Here is a 26,464-nt window from a genome sequence, read left to right on the forward strand (position 1 = left end):
GGATGTTGCCGGGACTTGAGAAGCTGAGTTACAGACAGAGATTGAATAGGTTGGGACTTTATTCCCTGGAGCGTAGAAGATTGAGGGGAGATTTGATAGAGGTGTATAAGATTTTGATGGGTATAGATAGAGTGAATGCAAGCAGGCTTTTTCCGCTGAGGCTAGGGGAGAAAAAAACCAGCGGGCATGGGTTAAGGGTGAAAGGAGAAAAGTTTAAAGGGAATATTAGGAGGGGCTTCTTCACGTAGAGAGTGGTGGGAGTTTGGAATGAGCTGCCGGATAAAGTGGTAACTGCGGGGTCACTTTTAACATTTAAGAAAAACTTGGACGGGTTCATGGATGAGAGGGGTGTGGAGGGATATGGTCCAAGTGCAGGTCAGTGGGACTAGGCAAAAAATGGTTCGGCACAGACAAGAAGAGCCAAAAGGCCTGTTTCTGAGCTGTAATTTTCTATGGTTCTATGGTTCTGCCACAATACTAGCTATTTTCTTTATCTAAAGCAGGTCCACTAACTAGCTGTTGTTCTGAAATCTTTACTGGCCTCAGGGTTTGATTCAGACCACTTAAATGCCTATGCATGAATTGCATTTCTGAAGACGACGAAACCACTCTGATGACTTGGGCTTACCCATTCCGATACACTCTTCTCAAGATCAGGTCAGTGACTGGTCTCTGTTCTTGTGACACATTTGATTTTGGGCATCATCTTCAAGGTGGAACGCTTCTGCATCTGTTCCTGAACCAGTTTTTCAGTAACGCTGGATTTCCTCACTGCGGCACAGTTTTTTGACACATTGGCAAATTTTACAACTTTTATCTTGAAACCAGCTTCATACTTCGTTCATTTTGCTGGAAGACTCATTTCTCTTCACTGTTTGCCATGCAGGGTCTGCTATGTGTGGGCGTGTCTTCAACTCCCATACATCTTTGTAACGCAGTCAGTACCCCCTGCTCAATCCTTTGCACCCATTGATAAGGCAGCAAAACAAGGATTTGTGTGGCCAAAAATTGAGACTGACTACAAATACAATTAAAGCGTGTTGTGGCTGAAAAGGGGTTTGGCCTATATGCCAAGTATATTTATAAACACTGGGCGGAATTATCCCCAAAAACTTCTGAGTGTCATCACGGCGAGAATAATGGCACGATCTGCATTGGTGTCTCAGGCCCGCGTTTCACTGTAACCCTCTCTCACTCAGTTACTTTTTTGGAGCAATCATAGAAATCATAGAAACCCTACAGTACAGAAAGAGGCCATTCGGCCCATCGAGTCTGCACCAACCACAATCCCACCCAGGCCCTACCCCCATATTTTACCCACTAATCCCTCTAATCTACGCATCCCAGGACACTAAGGGGCAATTTTAGCATGGCCAATCACCTAACCCGCACATATTTGGACTGTGGGAGGAAACCAGAGCACCCGGAGGAAACCCACGCAGACACGAGGAGAATGTGGAAACTCCACACAGACAGTGACCCAAGCTGGGAATCGAACCCAGGTCCCTGGAGCTGTGAAGCAGCAGTGCTAACCACTGTGCTATCGTGCCGCCCAGGTGCTACAGGTTGAACTGGGAGATCCTCACCGGTACTGGAGGGGTTGAGGGGTGGGCCTAAACACACAGGTGGACCTGGCTTCAAAGCGCTTGGGCACCTTTTTGCAAGGGTGCCTCAATCTCACAGTGCCCTGGGAGACCCCCTCCCTTACCCTACCGACACCAGGAGATCCATTCCCTCCCTGACACCGATCACCAGCATCGGGATCCTCCCATTGGGTCCCCCAGCCTGATCCCTGACATGATCCACCCCGCATCACGCCCCCATCACAGACCCCCTGCATGATCCCCTCATCATAGCCCACCCTCTTGGCACAGCCCCTGATATACTGACAGTACCCAACAGTCACTGCCGGGTGCCTGGTGGCCATTGCTGGGGTACCAGTTGGGACCTGCCAAGTGGGCAATACCTGATGGACACTGCCTGGCCATGACCCCAACTTCCTGGGGGCTTCAATGGCCTCCAAGCCCCCACCCCCAGTGAGACCATCGCACCAAGTCTCTGCCTGTGGAGACCAGTAGCGATTTGCGCTGTTATCGTGTCTGTAGGCCGTTGAATTCCGTGCTGTGGGATTTGAATGGGCTCTGCATATTTAAATGCTGCTTTAAATATGCTAATCGGATTCTGGTTCACACCATTCGGCGGGGGCTGGGGGACTCGCAAACTGTTTGCCACCAGGTGCAAAACGGATTTTTAGATTCGCACGCATGATCCATGACAGGCACGGCAAGGTCGGAGAGTCACCCCCACAATTTTTGCGGCTGGAAAATTTGGGTTGTCTTATAGCCTGGTCAATGCTACATTGAGATCTACAGGTAGTAACCAGAGGTATGAAAACTCTGAATCAAAACTGGCAGTGAGCAAAAGGCGACTAATGAAACAGCAGTAAGAAGAACAGGAACTGATGAAAGTCTTGGCAGTGACTTCAAAAGACAGCTATAAAAATAAAAGCACTGAAATTCGACTCTGTCTGTACTTCAGTCGCAGGCAATTCATGTGTTCAAGTCCCAAAGTAGGGCTTGAATCTACAACGTTCAAATGAATCAAGCTGTGTTCGCACCTTACAAGGAGAGAAAGAAAACATTCAAAGGTCAAGCTATTTAAGAATTCTAATTTTTTTTTGCGTTGTGTTCTTCCTTTCCTGTGTCACTTACTTAGTCTCATTCAAATTTGCATGCAAAACAATGTTGGATTTATAAGTAGACTTTAATATCTAATAAATGTCTATCGTAACTTACATTGCTACTAACTGAATAATACGTTATATTTTAAAGGCAGTCTCAGCAAGGCCAGCCTAACAGAACTCTGTGTCCAAGTCAGAATGTTGCAGTTTCACTCTATGTTCTGGAGTTGAATATATAAATTATGTAACCGCGTTTGGCCAAGATCAATGTAGTATCGACATGCTGTACTTGGTTGAAGTCATTAGGTTACGTTGTGGCTTCATTTGAAGCAATTTTTAAAAGTGGCATCTCGGCCTTTTGGCTAAGATACAAATGAGATCAAGCCCTGGAGGAAGTGCAATGCCTACTCCAATAAGCTTGGATCATGTAGATCAAGCCCAAGACAGGAGGTGAGAGGCTGTTTTGTCAGCTTGGATCGGGAATGTCTCACTTGCTGAGACTTTGAATTGGACTTTGGTCGGATTGAATTGGATATATAAACAAAAAATATATATAAATTATGTAACCGCTACGGCAGGCTGAAGGAAGTGCAACGTTGTTAGAGATATCGGCTCCAATTTTCCCCAAGTGTCATAATGGCGAGAAAACCGGAGCAATCCTGGCCTGGACCGGGCCACAATCTTCCCACAATGGTTTTTTGGGAGAGTGGTGCAGTGCACGACAATTCTGGGAGGGGCAGGGCCCAATATCAATCTCCCAATATCCCGATCAGCTGCCGCTTTGCAGGACATTGTGATCTCACAGTGTACTGGGAGATCCCCTCCCTCTTCCCACAGACATCGGGACACCCCTGCCTCATTGGCAGCATGTTCCCCGATCCCTTCCCCGACACGGATCGTCGACATCGGGGCCCTCCCGATGGGTCCCCCTTCATGACACATTCTCCCCTCCGTGACCCCCTGACTCGCCCCCACTCCCCCTTCTTGGACTCCGCCTGTTATGGCTCCCTGTCAGGGCCTTCACTCAGGCCCCACCCCAGAGGCTCCACCCCATTGGCACTGCCCTGACACACTGCTCAACTGGTGCCAGGTGGGCACTGCTCAGCCATGTCCCCAGGGGTTTCAATGGCCTCCGAGCATCACCACCCCCCCTCCCACCCCCCTGTATGGCCATCATGCCTAATCTCCACTGGTGGAGATCAGTAGTAATTCTTGCCAGGCTCATCCTGTGCCTGAGGGCCGGATGATCCCAGGAGCTGGGGGAATCCAGCATCGAACTGGCTAAGCATATTTAAATGCTATTTTAAATATGCTATAAGGCTCACGCCCTTTCTGGGCAAGATCCAGTTTGCAGCGGTTGTTGTTGTTCGTCCATCATCATCGATGAGGACCTTGACACCATTAGTCATTATGAGGTTGGATGCGGTGTGTCCGAAGATGACTGATCAGGCCAATTCGGGCACGGAATGTCCTAGCACATATTGGGCAAACCTGTGTAGGCGCTGTGGTTGTTGCGCTGGTGGCTCTGGACTTGCGCAGCTCACGCTTAAGTTGTGCTTCAGCATTGCACCTTGCTTCATAAGCTTGACAGCCCTTGTGGATGAGGCAGCGCCAGTTAGGGCGGTTTTGTGCCAGCGTTTCCCAGGTGGTCGTGTCTATGTCAAGCGACTTCAGGGAGGCCTTGAGTGTGTCTTTGTAACGTTTCTTCTGCCCCCCATGCGAGCGTCTTCCAGCAGAGAGTTCCCCAAAAAGGAGCTGCTTGGGTATGCGCTCGTCCGGCATACGGATGACATGACCTGCCCACCGGGTCTGTGCTCTCATCAGCAGTGTGTGGACTGATGGTAGACTTGCTCTAGAGAGAACTTCAGTGTCTGGTACTTTGTCTTGCCATCTGATGCATAATATTCTGCGAAGACAAGTCATGTGGAAATTATTGAGCTGTCTTGCATGCCTTCGATACAGAGGCCACGTTTCACAGGCATACAGGAGGGTAGTGAGTACCACGGCGCTGTAGACCTTCAGTTTTGTTGCTGGGCTGATTCCTCGACGTTCCCATACAGTGCAATGCAGTCTACCGAAAGCAGAACTTGCCTTTGCTATTCTGCAGTTAACGTCTGTATCAATAGTCACTGCTCGGGAGAGGGTGCTGCCAAGATAAGTGAACTGGTCCACTGCCTGTAGTTTCTGCCCTTTGATTGTGATTATGGGTTCTGCGTGCGGTGCATGAGGAGCAGGCTGGTGCATGACTTCGGTCTTTTTAATGTTGATGGTGAGTCCAAAGTTGTCACAAGCCGTGGAAAATTTGTCCATACCGACTTGCATCTCTGGCTCTGAGCCAGTATACAGGGCGCAGTCATCAGCAAAAAGGAAGTCTCTCAGAACAGTCTCCTTCACTTTGGTAATAGCTTGAAGTCTCCTCAGGTTGAAGAGCTTCCCATCCACTCTGTACTTGAGGCTGATTCCAGCAACACTGTCCTGGAAGGCATCATTCAGCATGGCAGTAAACATCATGCTGAACAGTGTGGGTGCAAGCACACAGCCCTGTTTGACACCATTGGTGACTGGGAATGCCTCAGAGGATTCTCCGCCGTCCAGTACTCTGGCCATCATTGGAACTGGCGTACCATCTGAATGAATTTGGGGGGGCAGCCGAACTTTGACATGATCCTCCACAGGCCTTGTCGGCTGACAGTGTCGAAGGCTTTCGCGAGGTCAACAAAGATTGTGTAGAGTTCACGATTCTGCTCCTGACACTTCTCCTGAAGTTGGCGCGCGGCAACAATCATGTCAATAGTCCCGCGACCTTTGCGGAAGCCACACTGTGACTCTGGAAGCAGGCCCAGCTCCAGATGAGTGACCAGACGATTTAGCAGGACTCTTGCGAGGGTCTTTCCTGCGATGGAGAGCAGTGAGATTCCTCGATGGTTGTCGCATACTTGCCGATTGCCCTTCCTCTTGTAGAGGTGTACGATGGAAGCATCTTTAAGTTCCTGAGGAATGGATCCTTGCTTCCTAAAGGACTGGAACAACTCGGTGAGTTTCTCGATAAGTATAGGACCAGCAGCTTTGTAGATCTCTGCGGGTATGGCGTCTGCCCCTGGGGCTTTGCCACTAGATAGCTGGCTAACAGCTTTTGTGACTTCGGCTACTACCGGTGGGTCATCTATGACGCTGTTGATATCAACCTGGGGAATCCTGTCTATCACCTCATCGTTAATAGATGGCGGTCGGTTGAGGATGGCTTCAAAGTGTTCAGCCCATCTCTGCAGGATCTGTGCCCTCTCTGTAATGAGAGTTGTACCATCTGTACTCAGGAGGGGGGAATTCCCGAGAGATTGAGGTCCGTAGAGAGTGTTGAGGGCTTCATAGAACCGTTTCAAGTCGTTTATGTCAGCGTATCCCTGTATTTCATCTGCCTTGGCGCTCAGCCAGGCATCCTGCATTTTACGCAGTTTATTCTGGACTGTCCTGCGAGCACTGGTAAAGGCGTTTTTCTTGGCAGCTGATGATGGGTCGTTCTGACAGCACGATGAAGACGGTGCTTTTCAACAAATAGAGCCTGTATCTCCTCATCTTTCTCATCGAACCAGTCATGCTGCTTGCGGGTAGAAGGCTCGAGCATCTTCAGTGCAGATGAATGGACAGTAACCCTGAGGCGTTCCCAGTCGTCCTCAGTGCTGCCTGCGAGGTGTAGGTCAGCAAGCTTGGTTACTAAGTCTTCAACCAGTGCTGAAGCTACGCTGGAGTTCTTTAGCTTAGCCACATTGATTCCTTTCATAACCTTGCTTCCTTGTGGTCGCCTCTTGGGTCTGATGCGGAGCCTCATTTTGGAGACAATGAGCCTGTGACCTGACCAACAGTCAGCACCACACATGGCCTTGGTCACTCTGACATCCTGCCTGTCTTTTCTCCTGACAATGACATAGTCGATAAGATGCCAATGCTTAGAGCGGGGGTGCATCCAGGAGGTCTTGTTACGGGTAGGCAGACGGAAGGTTGTGTTGGTGATGAGAAGGGCGTGTGCTGCACAGGTCTTCATTAAGAGTAGGCCGTTACTGTTACACTTGCCTACTCCATGCCTCCCAACGACTCCTGGCCAGAATGCAGAGTCACACCCTACTCTTGCATTGAAGTCGCGGTAGTTTGCAGCGGTAGACATTAATTTAATGTCCGAACCTGCAACCTCTACCACCTAGAAGGACAAGGGCAGCAAATGCATAGGAACACCATCACCTGCAAGTTCCCCAGCAAGCTGTGCACCATCCTGACTTGGAACTATTTCACCGTCCCTTCACTGGTCAAAATCCTGGAACTCTCTCCCAAACAGCACAGTGGGTGTTCCTACAACACCAGGGCTGCAGCAGTTCAAGAAAGCAGCTCACCACCACCTTAAGGGCAATTAAGGATGGGTAATAAACGTACACCCAGCAACAACACTCACATTCTGTGAAAAAAAGTGCTCCAACATTTCTGTTATAAAGGGAGGGTGGGAAAGGAGAGGAAGGTCCCTGACAACACTGACACATTTCCATAGCTACCTCCTGAACTAACTTCTGTTGTGTGAGCTAAACAACTAAAAGCAGTGCAGAAAGTATTTTTATCATTGCACAGCAATAGAAATGGTCGCAAATCAAATATTACGGAAAAAGAATAGGAATTCCTTATACTATGTTCACAATACAGGTCTGGTTGCCAAGTGAACAGACCTGAGGAACATATGGACCACTTGATGACACCACTCTGTACAACTCAAATGAAGATCTATCTGTGCAATTAGTGCCAGCAACCATTCTATCATGATAGGCACAACTGCAGCACAAACCTGTCCTCACCTGATATCACCACATGGCTATTTTGCAATAATCAGTAGTGGACATATTGGCTAGCCTACTCTCACCACAACTACCTCCCCCATCCCTGCCCCACCCCAACCCTAACATCAATAAACATGGCATCAACTGTCATGCCCAGAGGTAATTCAACTGAAGTTAGTTAAGGCAGCTGGTGGATTTCAAGTAATAAATTCAACTCAAGTTACAAAATCTGGAATTAAAGTAATTGTGACCACAAAACTATCATGCATTGTTGGAGAAACACATCTACTTCACAAATGTCCTCTAGGGAAGGAAATCTGCCAGCTTTACCTGGTCTGGACTACATATGACTCCAGATCCATAGCAAAGCGGTTGACTCTTAAATGCGGCTTGAAATGGAATACCAAGCCAGTCAATTCAAGAGCAATTAGGAATGGGCACAAATGTGGCCCTACCCAGCGATGCCCACATCCCAGCGATGCCCACATCCCAGCAAAGGATAAATAAAAAGATTAATGGTGCACTGATCAGCAATTGCACCTTGCACCCTCTGATATCTATGGTTCAATGTTTTACTACCCCATTCATTTACCAATTGAACAGTAGAGATTGACAAAATAATGAAGGGAAACCTGCACAAAGGGTACCTCTTCATTTTTCTATGCAGGGTTTAAGATTGCACTCAAGAACAACCTTGGAGCAAAGACTTTAGATGGTATTTTCTGGCCGCATTTGCCTCAAGACCAGAAAATCCTGCCTGAAGTCAATGAACCTTTGCATGGTCCATCCCCCGCCTGCTACGATTCCTGTGGCGGGTGGAATGGGAAAATTTGTGTAAGAGCACAGGTACATAGGAAAAGGTTTATACCATTCAATCCCTTGAGTCTTCTCTGCCATTCAATTAGATAATGTTTGGTCTGTGTCTGAATTCCATCTACCCAACTTTGGTACACCAGCCTTTGATGCTCTCGCTTAACAAAAACCTATCTATCTCAGTTTGGAAATTTTCAACTTGCTAGTCTTTTGGAGGAGTGACTTCCATTCGGGTGGCACAGTGACACAGTGGTTAGTACTGCAGCCTCACAGCACCAGGGACCCGGGTTCAATTCCCGGCTTGGGTGATTGTCTGTGTAGAGTTTGCACGTTCTCCCCGTGTCTGCGTGGGCTTCCTCCGGGTACTCTGGTTTCTGCCCACACTCCAAAGATGTGCAGGTTAGGGTTAGATTGATTGGTGATGCTAAATTGCCCCTTAGTGTTAGGGGGACTAGCTAGGGTAAATGTGTGAGGTTACGGGAATAGGGCCTGGGTGGGATTGTGAGTGGCGCAGCCTCCTTCTGCACTGTAGGATTCTATTCAGTACTTTTGTGTAAGTGGGTATAATCCATTGTGCACTCGTGTTAAAATTCACCTCTCCAGTAATGACAACAAAGTGTAATTGGATTGGGAGACAGAGGCAACACTCCTTTCACCACACAAAAGATTTGACGCTGTTGTGTGTTTCAAGATTGTCTCTGCCCCACAAGTTTGGAAATTTTAGACAGATTCACACAGGAAGACTGGTATACAGCAGTAACCATGAAGATAACTGTTCAGAACAAACAGGAACAAGTGTAGATTACTCCACTTCCCTTTTAAATGAACATTGTTCCATTTTCTTTGCTCATGCTTATAGTTCAGGGCATCTTTTGTCTAAGATGTCACATGGTGTCTATTAATGCAATGACACACCAGACCACAAGAAACTAGAGACTGGCATAAACATACCATAATTCAGAATGGCAGAATTAAAAGTGGAGGTGTTACTTACGACACTTTATATAATAACATGACTCACAGACCTCATCGGTGATGAGTGACAAATATATTAAATTAACTGGCAGGAAAAGAACACCTGGGCCAATTGTCCATGCCTTACAAAAATTTACAGTACCATCAACAGATAAACATCTCTTTCCTCCCCCAACTGAGAGGCAATAAGGAAAAAAAACACTGGAAATTCTACTGCAATCCCCTCATTAATCAAACCCTTCCCATAAGAGTATATGGATTGAGAGATTTTTCCAAGGAAGAGTGGCCTGGGGTCTTCTGAGATTGCTCAGAAAGCTCTTCGGACAAAGGAAGGAGAAACTAATGGAGGTTTTGATTCCTGAATGCTACTGTCGTCATCTCTGTCTTCAGGGACAGGATTAGGCTTAGCTTATAGCCAATACTTATTGATCAATCTCATAGATAACAACTTGGCTGAAACCCTGACAGCTCCCAGATAGGCTTGACAACCATGTTTAAATGTATTCCAAGCGGTTTCATCATGTGACTTTCCCCCACCTTCCAACCATTAGTTGACCAACACATCTATCCTTGAGACTGCTTTCCTACAGCAATTGGAAAGCAAAAAGACTCCTACCCCATTTGGATGATGCTTGACTGTTAGCCAAAGAGCCTTTCCCCCACTCTCACCTCCCCCCCTCTTTTTCAATATTTTCTACCTGGTAGAGAGAAATATTCGAAGAAAATGACAAAAAACAAATAATGCCCGCATGATTTTTCTCCAGGGCTTCACACAGCAGTATCCTGGAGATTGATCTTCAATTCCTGGTGTCTCCAGGCCAATCCAGGAGGTTGGCAACCCTACCCAGCACCTATACAACTGCCCTCCAGCAAAGACTCAGTACCTTGCTTTCATTACCAATTCATTGGTACTTTTTGAAGTATAATCACTGTTTTGCAGGAATATTTAACATCTAATTTGTATACAGATCCCACAAAAAGCAATAACAATAAGGGCCTCTTCCCGCTATGATTTCTGCAGTGGGCGGGATGGGAAAATTCCACCCACAATCCTCCAATTCAGAGGTAAATGTGCGACCACCAAGTCCAGCCTGATCATTTTGAGGAGAGTGTGGTGCAAATCTCGCAGCTATGACATCATCCCTGGATTTAAAATAACTTGTTCTCGTGAACTGCCGTGACTGGAAATGCCCATGTTTATTACCTACTCTTAGTTGCCCTTGAGAAGGTCTTACTGAGCTTCATGTTTCTTGCTTGTGGTTCAAGATGAAGGCCCACCACCATCTTCTCAAGGACAACTAAGTATGGGCACCTAAACGTTGGCATTGCCAGGAAGGCACATATACCAATAACTAATTGAAAAATATCCCAGCGAGAAAGGAAAGATGGGAAAAGCTGAAGAAAAAAAAGAAGAATGTCGCGTATGGTGGTTGGATTTATGTCCCTGTGACTGTATTGCTGCCGTGTGGATTGCTGCCTCATGCTGGTTTGCACATTATGCTTCTCTTTTTTCAGTCAAAACCACTAAAATGAACCATTCAGAAACCATTTAGTCTGGTGCAACTGTGTAACTGTAACATTACCACACAAAATGTGGGATGGGCTTAAATTAACCACATTTAATAACACGTATTGCATAGGTGGTCCAATCATCTTATTTCCCCATCCCAGGCACTGTTGTCGAGACAAGGTGCAAGCTTCCCTCCACACGGGTAGGTTGAGTCATCTTGGTGCTCAGCCTTGACTGCGACTGAGAGGCGAGAAAACTCGAGAGGTGAGTCAGCCTATCCAGACCATTCTCGCACATTCTGCACTGGCCAATGTGGAGTGGCAGTAACGAATGTTAAGAATAATGGTTACCTGTCTGCTCATGCAAAGCTATTCTGCTGGTATGAATTACATTTAGAAAGGATGTTGGAAGAAACTTTGTTAGTCAGAGACGGATAAATGTATAGAATCTTCTACCAATCAAGGGAAGAAAAGCAGATGAGAGCATCTAAAGTATAATTTACTTTATATTTTTGTTCATTCAATCGTGGGATATGGGCATTGCTGGCTAGGCCAGCATTTATTGCCCATCCCTAGTTGCCCTTGAGAAGGTGGTGGTGAGCTGCCTTTTTGAAATGTTGCAGTCCAGGTGCTGTGGGTTGACCCACAATGCTGTTAGGGAGGGAATTCCAGGATTTTGACCCAGCGACTGTACGTGACGGGAGAGAGAGAGAGATTATTCTGGTGATGATTTGTATCATTCTCATTCCTGACCTCCTCGTGAGTGGTGTACGTCATGCCCACATCTTGGTAACGCTGCTTTATTTGTGTCCTTCTTGATTTATATACACATTTATAAAGTACCCTGAATTGTTTTACACGTTAAAGGAGCTGTAAGTTGTAAATTGTAGTTGTATAAAGGTTACATTATTACATTTAGAAAAGATACTGGGGGAAAATCTCCTTTCATTCAGAGGAAATGCATGTTTGAAATCCGGAAAGGGAGGAACGAATTAGGAGTGAACCCCAAATTCTGATGGCTCAATGAATAAATGCACCAGGTTGGATGATATAGACCAGTCGTTCCCAACCTTTTCAGTAGCACGGCACACTTCAATGAAGCAAGCAAAAGGCATACTCACTGTTTATCAGCCGAATCAATTACTGGTCAACATCACATTTGCTTACACTTACTGTGGTTACGGTCTTGCAAGAGAGGTTTGCACCATGCAACTGACAAATCCCCAGGGCCTGATGGAATCTATCCAAGGCTGCTCAGGGAGACGAGAGATGAAATCGCTGGGCCTCTGACGCAAATCTTTGTCTCGTCACTGGACGCAGGTGAGGTCCCAGAGGATTGGAGGATAGCTAATGTGGTCCTGTTATTTAAGAAGGGTAGGAAGGATAACCCGGGTAATTATAGGCCGGTGAGCTTGACGTCCGTGGTGGGGAAGTTGTTGGAGAGGATTCTTAGAGATAGGATGTATGCGCATTTAGAAAGGAATAAACTCATTAACGATAGTCAGCATGGTTTTGTGAGAGGGAGGTCATGCCTCACTAACCTGGTGGAGTTTTTTGAAGAAGTGACCAAAATGGTTGACGAGGGAAGGGCCGTGGATGTCGTCTATATGGACTTTAGTAAAGCGTTTGACAAAGTCCCTCATGGTAGGCTGGTGAAAAAGGTTGGATCTCATGGGATAAAGGGGGAGGTGGCTAGATGGGTGGAGAACTGGCTTGGTCACAGAAGACAGAGGGTGGTAGTGGAAGGGTCTTTTTCTGGCTGGAGGCCTGTGACTAGTGGTGTTCCGCAGGGCTCTGTATTGGGACCTCCGCTGTTTGTGATTTATATAAACGATCTGGAAGAAGGTGTAACTGGGGTGATCAGTAAGTTTGCGGACGACACAAAATTGGCAGGACTTGCAGATAGTGAGGAGCATTGTCAGAGGCTACAGAAGGATATAGATAGGCTGGAAATTTGGGCAAAGAAATGGCAGATGGAGTTCAACCCTGATAAATGCGAAGTGATGCATTTTGGTAGAAATAATGTAGGGAGGAGCTATACGATAAATGGCAGAACCATAAAGGGTGTAAATACGCAGAGGGACCTGGGTGTGCAAGTCCACAGATCCTTGAAGGTGACGTCACAGGTGGAGAAGGTGGTGAAGAAGGCATATGGCATGCTTGCCTTTATAGGACGGGGCATAGAGTATAAAAGTTGGGGTCTGATGTTGCAGATGTATAGAACGTTGGTTCGGCCGCATTTGGAATACTGCGTCCAGTTCTGGTTGCCACACTACCAGAAGGACGTGGAGGCTTTGGAGAGCGTACAGAGGAGGTTTATCAGGATGTTGCCTGGTATGGGGGGTTTAGTTATGAGGAGAGATTGGGTAAACTGGGGTTGTTCTCCCTGGAAAGACAGAGGATGAGGGGAAACTTAATAGAGGTGTATAAAATTATGAAAGGCATAGATAGACTGAACGGTGGGAAGCTTTTCCCCAGGTCGGTGGTGACGTTCACGAGGGGTCATAGGTTCAAGGTGAAGGGGGGGAGGTTTAACACAGATATCAGAAGGACATATTTTACACAGAGGGTGGTGGGGGCCTGGAATGCGCTGCCAGGCAAGGTGGTGGAGGCGGACACACTGGGAACGTTTAAGACTTATCTAGATAGCCATATGAACGGAGTGGGAATGGAGGGATACAAAAGAATGGTCTAGTTTGGACCAGGGAGCGGCACGGGCTTGGAGGGCCGAAGGGCCTGTTCCTGTGCTGTATTGTTCTTTGTTCAATGGATCAAAGCAAAATGCAAAGTTGAGTAAATATCAATTTACCAGATTATTGGGAAACCTGGGGCTGCCGCACGTGCAGAGCCTTTTGACTCAGGGAGGAAATCTTGCTCCACTGGCAAGTTCTCCGCCCTGCTGTTTGTTTATGTATGTGAGCTCACAGAGGTATGTTGCCGGATACAGCAATAGCATGGTAAGAGCTTATTGGATATTCATGTGCCACAGTCAGCCAAAACACATCCAAAGACATCTCTTCAAACTTCAGTTTAATTGTGCGACCCAACCATTCTCTCTCTTTTAATGTCAGCTTTGGTGATTAAGTTAAAGAAAGTGAACAAAATGGATCATGTACTCAGTCATAGTCTTTCACATCTATAGAAGGGAAGTAGCACTCCAACTTCTCTTTTAAGATGTTGGGATACAAAACTGTGCAACTTGAGAGCTGAGTCTGCCACTGAGGGGGTTAGTGGAATATCTCAAGTGAAACGCCTGCCACTGTCTCTGATTCAGTTATGACCTGGAACCTTGAAGTTTATTTGTGATGGTTAGGTTCATCTCATTCTTCCCCAACAGCTCATTCAGATGGCTGAAGATAAGCAAGTTCAGCCCACCAGTAATGACCAGATAGTAACTCTTTATAAGGAAGTTCATGCATTATTGAAAACGGCACGGTAGCACAGTGGTTAGCACTGCAGCTTCACAGCTCCAGGGACCTGGGTTCGATTCCCGGCTTGGGTCACTGTCTGTGTGGAGTTTGCACATTCTCCTCGTGTCTGCGTGGGTTTCCTCCGGGTGCTCCGGTTTCCTCCCACAGTCCAAAGATGTGCGGGTTAGGCTGATTGGCCATGCTAAAATTGCCCTTCGTGTCCTGAAATGCGTAGGTTAGAGGGATTAGTGGATAAATATGGGGGTAGGGTTTGGGTGGGATTGTGGTCGGTGCAGACTCGATGGGCCAAATGGCCTCTTTCTGCACTGTAGGGTTTCTATGATTTCCATCAATTCTCTCTGGAATTCATGAACATGGGAGATAACCTTCCCCCAGGATAACTATCACACCTTGGTGTGTAACAGTAAACACTGATGGTCGGCCCTTATCTCTGTTCACAAAATAGTGAACAAACGTGATTTCAATGGCCACGATTTTATGTAATTAACAATTTCTCATGGATTACCCTAATACAGTGGTGGGATTTTCTGGCCATGCTCGCCCCAAGGCTAGAAAATCTTGCCCGAGGTCACCGGACGTTTGCATGATCCGTATCCCACTCAGTATGATTCCCGGGGTGGGCGGGTTGGGAACGTTTCACCCTGCATCTAACTCTGGTGGAGTGTCATTGAAGCCAGAGCTGCCCAAACATAAGCTTCCTGACCTCCATGTACGTCAGAGGCTGAGCTGAACGGAAACTGCAGGTTTATATTAACGCTGCAATGAAGTTACTGTGAAAATCCCCCAGTCGCCACACTCTGGCGCCTATTCGGGTACACTGAGGGAGAATTTAGCATGGCCAATGCACCTAACCAGCACATCTTTCGGACTGTGGGAGGAAACTGGAGCACCCGGAGGAAACCCATGCAGACATGGGGAGAACGTGCAGACTCCGCACAGACAGTGACCCAAGCCAGGAATCGAATCCAGTCCCTGGCGTTGTAAGGCAGCAGCACTAACCACTGTGCCACCATGCCGCCTACATTTGCAAAGTGATCAAAGTGATGGTATCTGAATACTATTGAAAGGAAGAGATGGGGTTTATAACAGATAAAATCCATGTGTGACCAATATGTGGAGGAAGCAACTAGAGAGCAGGCCATCTTAGACTGTGTAATCAGAAGGGAATCATTGCCAATCTAACTGTGCGAGACTCCTTGGGGATGAGCGACTATAACATGATAGAATTTTTTTATCAAGATGGAGTGTGAAGTAGTTGATTCGGAGACTAGGGTCTAAAGGAAACTATGAGGATATGAGGCATGAGTCGGCCTTGATAGATTGGGGAGAGTGACATTAAGGGGTGACAGTGGATAGGCAATGGCAAACATTCAAGGAATGCCTGGGGGAACTGCAACAACTGTTTATTCCAGTCTGCACAAATGTAAAATAGGTAAGATGGCCAATCCATGGCTTACAAAGGAAATTAGAGATAGTATCTGATCCAAGGAAGAAGCATACAGATTGACCAAGAAAAATAATAGGTCTGAGGATTGGGATTAGTTTAGAATTCAGCAAAGAAGGACAAAGGGATTGATTAAGAAGGGGAAAATGCAGTACCAAAGTAAACTTGCAGGGAACATAAAGACTGACACTCAGAGTTTCTATAGATACATGAAGAAAAAGAGGTTGGTGAAGACAAAGTAGGTCCCCTACAGAAACAGGGGAATGTATAATAGGGGACAAAGAAATGGCTGAGCAACTGAATACATACTTTGGTTTTGTCTTCACAAAAGAGGAATTTTATAAGTCTCTATGACATCCCCTCTCATTCATCTGAACTCGAGCGAAAATAATCCTAATCTAGTCAATCTTTCATACATCAGCCCCACCATCCCCAGAATCAGCCTGGTAAACCTTTGCTGCACTCCCTCGAGAGCAAGAACATCCTTCCTCAGAAAAGGAGACCAAAACTGCACACAATATTCTAGGTGTGGCTTCACCAAGGCCCTGTATAATACCAGATACCAGAAATGTTGGAGAATGCAAGATTTAGTGAGAGGGAAGAACTGAGGGGGATCAACATTAGTAGAGAAATGGTGCTGGGAAAATTGATGGGATTGAACGCGGATCAATCCCCAGGGCCTGATAATCTACATTTCAGAGTACTTAAGGAAGTGGCTCTCGAAATAGTGGATGCATTGGTAGTCATCTTCCAGGATTCTATAGACTCTGGAACTGTCCCTGCAGATCGGAGGGTATCTAATGTCACTCCAATATTCAAAAAGGGAGGTACAGAGAAAACAGGGAATTATAGACCAGTCAGCCTAACATCGATAGTGGGGAAAATTCTCAAATCCATTATCAAGGACTTTATAGCAGAGCATTTAGAAAGCAGTGGCAGGATCAGACAGAGTCAGCATGGAGTTATGAAGGGGAAATCATGCTTGACAAATCTGTTGGAATTCTTTGAAGATATAACTGGTAGAGTTGACAAGGGGGAACCAGGAAATGTGGTATATTTGGACTTTCAGAAAGCGTTTTACAGAGTCAAAGAGATTATCATGCAAGATTGAAGTCCATGGAATTGGGGGAAGTGTACTGAGATGGATAGAAAACTGGTTGGCAGAGAGGAAACAAAGGTTGGGAATTAATGGGTCCTTTTGAAATTGGCAGGCAGTAACTAGTGGGGTGCCACAGGGATCGGTGCTGGGACCCCATCTATTCACAATATATATTAATGATTTGGATGAGGGAACAAAATACAACATCTCAAAGTTTGCAGATGATACCAAGTTGGGTGGGAGGGTGAACTGTGATGAGGATGCAGAGATCCTTCAGAATGATCTGGGCAGGTTGAGTGAGTGGGCAAATCAATGGCAGATGCAGTATAATTTGGATAAATGTGAGGTTATTCACTTTGGAAGCAAAAACAAGAAGGCAGATTACTACCTGAATGGCTGTAAATTGGGAGAGGGGAGTGTGCAGCAGAAGCTTGTACATAGTCACTGAAGGTAAGCATGCAGGTGCAGCAGGCGGTAAAGGCGGCAAATGGTATGTTGGCTTTCATTGCGAGAGGTTTTGAGTACAGGAACAGGGATGTGTTGTTGCAATTATACAGGGCCTTGGTGAGGCTACACCTTGAGTATTGTGTGCAGTTTTGGTCTCCTTTTCTGAGAAAGGATGTTCTTGCTCTTGAGGGAGTGCAGCGAAGGTTTACCAGGCTGATTCCGGGGATGGCGGGGCTGATGTATGAAAGATTGACTAGATTAGGATTATTTTCGCTGTAGTTCAGATGAATGAGGGGGGATATCCTAGAGACTTATAAAATTCTAACAGGATTAGACAGGGTAGATGCAGGGAGGATGTTCCCAATGGTGGGGGAGTCCAGAACCAGGGGTCACAGTCTGAGGGTTCAGGGTAGACCATTTAGGACGGAGGTAGGGAGACATTTCTTCACCCAAAGAGTGGTGAGCCTGTGGAATTCATTACCACAGGAAATAGTTGAATGTATTCAAGAGGTGGCTAGTTATAGCACTTGGGGTGAATGGGATCAAAGGTTGCAGGAAGAAAGCAGGATTAGGCTACTGAGTTGGATGATCAGCCATGACCGTAATGAATGGCGGGAGCAGGCTTGAAGGGCCAATGGCCTCCTCCTGCTCCTATCTTCTATGTTTCTATACAAGAGTGAAAAATAGGTTTGTGGATCAAGATATAGAATCAATTTGGTTGGAGATAAGAAAGAGCAAATGGAAAGAAATGGCTGGCAGGAATGCTTTGAGGGCTTCTGGCAGTAACTGCACTGTAGGACAGAATATAAATCAATCAATAACGGGAACTTGTAAGAAAGGCACAGTAGCAATCATGGGAGATTTTAATTTTCATACAGATTGGACAAAACAAATTGGTAAAGGTAGTCTGGAAGATGAATTCAGAGGGTGTGTTCGTCAAATTTTTACACGTTCTGGAGGCAACCAGGGAAAAGGCTACTTTAGACTCAGTAATGTGTAATAAGGCAGGATGAAACAAGAGTTTTAAACTTAACTAAAGGCAATGAAGCAAACCCTAGGAAAGAGCATCTGACTTTCCACTCTGTCCATGCCACTCATAATCTTGTAAACCTCTATCAGGTCGCCCTCAACCTCTGTCATTCCAATGAGAACAAACCAAGTTTATCCAGCCTCTCCTCATAGATAATACCCTCCAGACCAGGCAACACCCTGGTAAACCTCTTTTGTACCCTCTCCAAAACATTCAGATCCTTCTGCAGTGTGGCAACCAGAATAGTACACAATATTCCAAATGGGGCCTAAATAAGGTTCTGTACAGCTGCAGCATGACCTGCCAATTTTTACATTCAGTGCCCTGACCGATGAAGGCAAGCATGCTGTAAGCTTTCTTGACTACCTCATCCACCTGCATTGCCACTTTCAGTGATTGGTGGACATGTACACCCAGATCTCTCTGCCTGTCAATACTCCTAAGGTTCTACCATTTACTGTATAATTCCTACATGCATTAGATCGTCCAAAATGCATTATCTCATATTTGTCCGGATTAAACTCCATCTGCCATTTCTCCGCCCAAGTCTTCAGCTGATCTATATCTTGCTGTATCCTCTGACAATCCTCTTCATTATCCACAACTCCACCAATTCTTGTGTCATCTGCGAACTTACTAATCAGACCAGCTACATTTTCCTCCAAATCATTGATATATACTACAAACAACAAAGGTCCCAGAACTGATCCCTGTGGAACACTGCTAGTCATGATGTGGAGAACACTGCTAGTCACAGCCTTCCATTCAGAAAAGCACCCCTCTACTGCTACCCTCTGTCTTCTATGGCTAAGCTAGTTCTGTATCCATCTTGCCAGCTCTCCTGTGATCCCATGTGACTTCACCTTTTGAACCAGTTTACCATGAGGTACCTTGTCAAGGGTTTTGCTGGAGTCCATGTATACAACATCCACTGCCTTTCCCTCATCTATCATCTTCGTCACTTCCTCAAAAAACTTGATCAAGTTAGTGAGACACCCCCTTCACAAAATCATGCTGTTTATCACCAATAAATCCATTTGTTTTCAAATGTGAGTAAATCCTGTCCATAAGAATATGTTCCAATAATTTCCCTACCACTTACGTTAGGCTCACTGGCCTATAATTTCCTGGATTATCCCTGCTGCCCTTCTTAAACAATGAAACAATAAAAACTATTATCGCAGATTTTCTGAATATACAAATATAGGTATGAAAGCAATTGGTGAAGCTTATACAAGGAAGGATTTACAAACTGGTCATCACCCTGTTTTGCCATGTTGTGAACCCACCTTCCGTGGCCATCAAGCCCAGAGTGGGACTTGAACCCAGGGCGAGGGACATTATCACTGCACCGCAAGACCTTTCCCCATCACGGTCTAAATCAGTGAAATTGTCTCTAAAATCTCATTCAAAGTCATGACTTGTTTTCTTAAAAGCATTATTAGCACACTAGAATCAGGGGTATATTTTCAGGGTGCGGTGGGGGTGACTTGACAAGGAGAGAAAAAAAATCGAGTCAAGATGGGGCAAAGATGGTTCAACTGGTCAGAAACAGGCTGAATAACGGGTGGAATTTTCCCAAAAAATGACTGTTGTTACACTGAGATAATTAGAGTGATTCATGCTGGTATGTCCGGTGCAGACTGGAGCACTATCGTCCCGCACTTGGTCAGTTTTTGGGAGGGTGGCGGGTTGTGTGCCGGTTCTGGGAGGGGAGGGGCCTAAACACACCAGTGAGCCTGGCTGCAAAGGAATCGGCAACATTTTGAAAGGGCATCTCAATCTCTCAGTGCACTGCGAGACCCCATCCTTCCCAAGCAGACATCAGGACACCCCCTATCGGTGGCATGATCCCCCTCCCCCACTCCGCCCCCAACACGGATCACCGGCATCACGGCATTGGGGCTTCTGAGGCCTCCGAACACCCCCGCCATACCATCATGCCTGGTCTTTGCTAATGGAGGCCAGTGGTGACCCTCGCCGGGCTCATGATATGCCCGAAGTTCAGAAGATCCCGGAAGCTGGGAGAATCCCGTGTCGAATGGGCCAAGAATATTTAAACACTACTTTATATATGCCAATCAGCCTTGCACCCTTTCTGGGCGAGATCCAGTTTGTGCCAGTAGCAAGGCGACGGGACAATTGCAAACCGTTTGGTGCCAGGCACAGGGCCGTTTTTAGGCCCTCACGCAATTTTACAGGATTGGCGCAATCTGCACCAGGCACGACAAGGCCAGAAAATCACCCCTAATGAGTCCAAACAAGGGTGGTCCTATTTGTGGGTGTTAGGAAGCAGAAAGAAGATCTGTGCAGGATAGGGTAACCGTGAGGTTGAAAGCCGCAGAGAGAGGGAAATCTCCAGAGAAGATGGGGTCAGTGACAGCCTTGGAAGCAATAACAATGTTCGGTGATGGGGTCAGGGTCCAGGAGGAAGAGAGTTGGTGTTTGACCTCTGCTAGGTAGTGGTCAGTTCACCTGGCAACAAACACCCTTGTGAAGCATTTTCACATTGTTAGTATTTTGCAGCTAATTTAGATTGGGATGGAGCACCATACCATAATCCATTTGGTATGGAGTCCTTTGACTAATAACACTTGAAAACTCTGTCCTAAACCAATTACATTAATACGGCATTCTGGTTGAGACCAGCTAATTTAGCACATGTTGGGAGAGGAGGAGAGGTAGAACATTGGGACTAGATGGTTTGTACAAGTCAGACAAATGCATTTACCCACCCGAACTTGTTGGCTTAACAAAATATTTCTCTATCTGCTCTTTGTGCCAACTACAAGTGGCCTTGTGTTATATCCTATATATCTTACTTTCACTCTTTCTCATAGAATCCGAACAGTGCAGAAGGGGGCCATTCAGCCCATTGAGCCAGTACTGATAACAATCCCACCCAGGCCCTATCCCCGTAACCCCACGTTTTTACTCGACTAATCCCCCTGATACTAAGGGTCAATTTAGCATGGCCAATCCACCTAACCCGGAGTGTGGGAGGAAACCAGAGCACCCGGAGGAAACCCACGCAGACACGAGGAGAAAGTGCAAACTCTACACAGGCGGTGACCCTAAGCTGGAATTGAACTCAGGTTCCTGGCACTGTGAGGCAGCAATGTTAACCACTGTGCCACCATGCCGCCCCATAAAAGTCATCATAAAAGTTTCTAATGTGGCTGCTCAATTTTGTTGGTGAACTGTTTGTGCATGTCCAAAGTTTATATAACACAGATGTGATGTGGTTTCGACTCCAATTATCACCAAGTGACATAATTCTAACCCTAACATTTAACTATTAGATCAGAGGGGATGATGCCAGCAAATAGCAACATCAACTCTGCACATATTCATTAGAAGAAATCAGGAGTGACATTACGGGACAGGCAAGACTCTTCATAAAAACATGGTAAACTTTCCCTTCTGAAAAATAACACACACAGCTGCTGTGGTTTGATCTTCAACGTGTATTTAAAGTATATTTTTACACAAATTATTGGCTATTGAGTCTGGATGCGATTGTAGCCAAAGAGTGAAGGGGTGGAGTTTCAAACGTGGTAGCTAGTTGCTTTAGACTGGTTGACACAGACATATTCAACATCAAAGACATACACAAATAGATGAAATAAAAACAGAAAATGCTGGAAAAACTCAGCAGGTCCAGCAGCACCTGTGGAAGGAGAAACAGGGCCACGCCCGTCCCAGGATCGGAAAATCCCACCCGAGGTCAACGCACATTTGCACGGTCCTGTCCCACCCGCTACAATTCCTGTGATGGACGGAATGGGAAAATTCCGCCCTTTGAGTCCAATATGACTCTTCCGCAGAATTAACTTTGAGGAGGTGCTCAATCTTGGGACTTAATTAATGGTAATTAGAATCATAGAATCTCTACAATGCAGAAGGCGGCCATTCGGCCCATTGAGTCTGCACCGACCACAATCCCACCCAGGGCCTATTCCCGTAACCCCACATATTTAGCCTGTTAATTCCCCTGACACTAGGGTCAATTTAGCATGGCCAATCAACCTAACCCACATATCTTTGGACTGTGGGAGGAAACCGGAGTACCCGGAGAAAACCCACGCAGACACGGGGAGAATGTGCAAACTCCACACAGACAGTGATCCAAGGCCGGAATTGAACCCAGGCCCCTGGCGCTGTGAGACAGCAGTGGTAACCACTGTGCCACCGTGCCGCCCGGTGAATAAATTAATGGTTATTCAAGTGCTTCAACCTGTCCTTGCCACTATTTCATCCATGGCAGAGGGAGGTCCATGCCAGGTGGGTAGCCAGCAGCTTTTAATGGGCAATCTGGTGTCAGACAAAAATTGGGGGGTGGGGGAGTTGGGGGGGAAGGGGTCCTCCAGTGTGTATAGGACATCCCTGCCCATAACTTTACAGGCCACACCACCTACCTCCCCCTCCTTTAGTCCTCTCCTCTTGGCCTCTCAAACTCATCCTCCCCACCTCCCTCAACCACCCCTCCCCTTTTCTTCATAGGAACATAGGAGCTGAAGTAGGCAGTTCAACCCTTCGAGCTTGCTCCGCCATTCAATCAGATCATGGCTGATCTCTTCCTGGTCTCAAATCCACCTCCCCACCTGTTCCCCATATGCCTTAAACCCTTTTTTGTAAATCAGAAATATATCTATCTCCTTCTTGAAACCAGTTAATGATGACTCCACCACGCTAGGGCCTGTCATCTAGGCCCCACTGATACCCAGGATGTACCTGAATTCTAGCCTCCATTAACTCCCCTTCTTCAGGGACTGTCTATAGTCCCAGCAGGTGGTCACCTCTCCAGTCTGAGGGTTGGAGAGTAGATCACAGCTGGGATGATAGATCTGCAGTTCATCTGATTGGTTATCAGTTCTCTAAGGAAGGCCTTGCTCCCCAGATGAGGTGGAAGTCTCACATTGGCCAATTGATACCTTGCTGATAGTTAAATGGCTGTTGATGCACTGCAGCAGTTCGCCAAGTCTCCTTCGGCTACCCATGAAACCCATGACCTCTACCATCTGGCAGGACAAGAGCAGAAAATGCATGGTAACACCATCACATTCACGTTCTCCTCCAAGTCACACACCATTCTGATATGGACCAATATCGCTCTTCCTTCACTGTTGTCGGTTCAAAGTCCTGAAACATTCTAACAGCACAGTTGATGTACCTGCACCAGGTGCCTTCCTGAACCATTGCAGTTCATGTTCTGTAGATATTGTAGAACTAGGGATGGGCAATAAATGTTGGCCTTGCCAGTAACATCCACATCCCAAGAATGAATATTAAACAGAAACGGTCTCACCATTAATGCTAGTGGAAGTGTAGTGTGGAGTGCTTATCAATGTTTTTTGCATATTAGAGCATAAATTATATTCTCTCTAACTTGGAAACTGAGGTAGCAATGTACATACAGCCAGAAATAATGAAATTTAATAAATAATCCAATATGGGGAGGCGATGGCCTAGTGGTATTATCATTAGACTATTAATCCAGAAATTCAGCTAATGTTCTGGTGATCCAGCTTCGAATCCCGCCACGGCAGATGGTGGAATTTGAATTCAATGAAAAAATATCTGGACCTACTGGTGACCATGAAACCATTGTCGATTGGAAAAATCCAATCTGGTTCACTAATGTCCTTTAGGAAAGGAAATCTGCTGCCTCGCCTACATGTGACTCCAGAGCCACAGCAATATGGTTGACTCTCAACTGCCCTCTGAAGCCACTTAGTATTAAGAGCAACTAGGGATGGGCAATAAATGCTGGCCAGCCAGCGATGAATGAATTAAAAAAAACAACAAAATTTCTTCATTTTTGTCACGCACATCCAGACGCATAAAGACAAAGCTACCCAGACGCATTGATACACGGAACATGTACAATTACACACAGACATTGAGAAATACCGACATACACGCAGGCAGCAAGACACTTAAGCCACACGTATATTTTTAGTGGGGTAACCAAACTTAAACAGACCTCAAACCGAAAAAAAAAATTAAGGAAAAGCAGCAACCGCACCGAGTGTTTCTGCCATCTGTGACAGGAAGCACGTGGAAAACAAAATAACCACCAATCATTCTGACATCACAACTTCGAAAAAAAACAAGCGCTGTTGATTAGCAGCTCACACTGGCTGTTGCCGCAAATTCCGCTCAACACAGAGAGCTCACAAGAACAACAAGGATCACATCTGCCGCTCGACTTTGGGAGGTTTAGCCGGAGCTGCAGCCACGATGAGTGCCACTCGAAAAGGTTCCAATTCACCTGCTATGTCATAAGGAAGACGCATTGTCCGAAAGGTAGATATTTCTTTCTTTTTGGCCAAAGGAGATTTAAAAGAGTGAAATTGCTGACAGGAAGCTTTATTTATATTGTCAGACATTTATTAACAAACAGAGACGCGCTTTACAACCTTCAAACCTTTTCTTTTGATCTCTTTCCAAATCACTCCATGGCTGTCCTATTTCTGTCACCTCCTCCAGACCTCGGATGTATCTGTGCTCCTCCAATTCTAACCTCTTGCGCATCACTGATTTTAGTCATTCCGCAATTGGAAGCTGTGCTTTCAGCAGCCTTGGCCCTGAATTCCAAAATTCCTTCTTTAAAATTTCTACCCTCTACCTTTCTATCCTACTTTAAGATGCTTCTCGAAACCTCTCTCTGATCTATTTTAGTCACCTGCCTTGAGATCTTCTGCGGTTCAGTGCCAGAAATGCGTTTATAGATAAGCCTTTCATTCGGTGCCTTGAGATGTTTTGCAACCTTAAAGATGCTAGATGAATGCACGTCATTGTTGCTGATTCTCTCTCTTCATGTGGTGATGGTTCTGACTCCTGCTGGGGTCCAGTGGTGTTGTTATTACCTATGGGTTTTATCTTGCTCAACTGAACATTATCGTGTATGAGCTCAGATGAGCATTTGTAAGCTGTCAGCCATTTAAGCCGTACAAATATATATCGCTATTTTTGTCTGGCTACCTTTTGGAGCTGTAGGAAAATGATTACAGAACATTTGCAGGAGGAGATAACATTCGGTGAAGAGGATAGCAAGATATGGGCTCAGTTGTTTTACATTGTCCCATTTTTGTTGATGTTGAAACCTCCTAATTATGATGGTTTAAAGGCTGGCAGGTGCTGGTTTTATAACAGGACTTACCAATTATGATTTTTATATTTAAAAACCAAGTTTTTTTTATGCGAGGAAGATAAACAAGTGCATTTACATGGGTTGAAATTACTCCGCAGTATTAGGGACTAATGTGGTGGTGGTGGATTTTCTGTTAGAACTGCCATTGGTAAACGGAAAGGTTTAGAGGGATATGGGCCAAATGCAGGCAAACGGGATTAGTTCAGTTTAGGAAACCTGCTGGCATGGACGAGTTGGGCCAAAGGGCCTGTTTCCGTGTTGTATATCACGATGACTCGATAAGCCACTCAACAACTTATAGGATCCCTACAGTGCAGAAGGAGGCCATTTGGCCCATCGAGCCTGCACTGACAACGATCCCACCAGACCCTATCCCCGCAATCCCATGTATTTACCCTGCTAATCCCCGTGACACTAATGGACAATTTAGCATGGTCAATCAGCCTAACCCGCAAATCTTTGGAGTGTGGGAGGAAACCTGAGCACCCGGAGGAAACCCACGCAGACACAGGGAGAACATGCAAACTCCACACAGACAGTGACCCGAGGCCAGAATTGAACCCGGGTCCCCAGCGCTGTGAGGCAGCAGTGCTAACGACTGTGCCACTGTGCCACCCTAATTTATTAAATGTTACTCTCCAAGTTTCTCCTGACTCACATTCTGAATTATTAGACCAGGCCTCTGGAATACTACTCCAGTAACATATGTGCTCTAACGCTGCAGAGAATCAAACATGCCAAGTATCTTAAAATTCCAAGATCCCACAAACAACAGTAATGAGATGAATAAAACCAGATAATCTGATTTTGGCAGTGTTTTGTTGGGGAGTAATTCACTGAGATGTCGGGAGAATCATAGAAACTTACAGCACATAAAAGAGGCTATTGCGCCTGTACTGGTTCTTTGCAAGGGCTGCCGTGCTTAGACCCACATCGACACCATGTTCCTCATCCTCAACTCGCATGTCCACCACCACTACAAGCAGTGTTCCAGATTGTGATGATTCCCTGAGTAAAAACACAAATCACCTCATCTCTCCTCCAGATCTTCTGCCAAGGATTTTAA

General features: G+C 46.0%; 2 protein-coding genes across 7 annotated transcripts in view; one reads left to right on the top strand and one right to left on the bottom strand.

Moving 5' to 3' along the window:
- tg (thyroglobulin) overlaps positions 1-26,464 on the bottom strand; it is a 387,985-nt gene that overhangs the window by 130,213 nt on the left and 231,308 nt on the right. The window lies entirely within an intron of this gene.
- LOC144495612 (src-like-adapter) overlaps positions 2,532-26,464 on the top strand; it is a 61,020-nt gene continuing 37,087 nt past the window's right edge. Inside the window, exon 1 of one of the 6 annotated variants that reach the window (XM_078215817.1) lies at positions 2,532-2,647. The gene's annotated coding sequence lies outside the window, so the exon portion shown is untranslated. Of the gene's footprint in view, positions 2,648-24,135; positions 24,552-26,464 lie in introns of those variants that run through there. The other 5 variants (XM_078215813.1, XM_078215814.1, XM_078215811.1 and 2 more) reach the window with 5 other exon arrangements.

Source organism: Mustelus asterias, chromosome 7 (assembly GCF_964213995.1).
Source record: "Mustelus asterias chromosome 7, sMusAst1.hap1.1, whole genome shotgun sequence".
Taxonomy (NCBI): domain Eukaryota; kingdom Metazoa; phylum Chordata; class Chondrichthyes; order Carcharhiniformes; family Triakidae; genus Mustelus; species Mustelus asterias.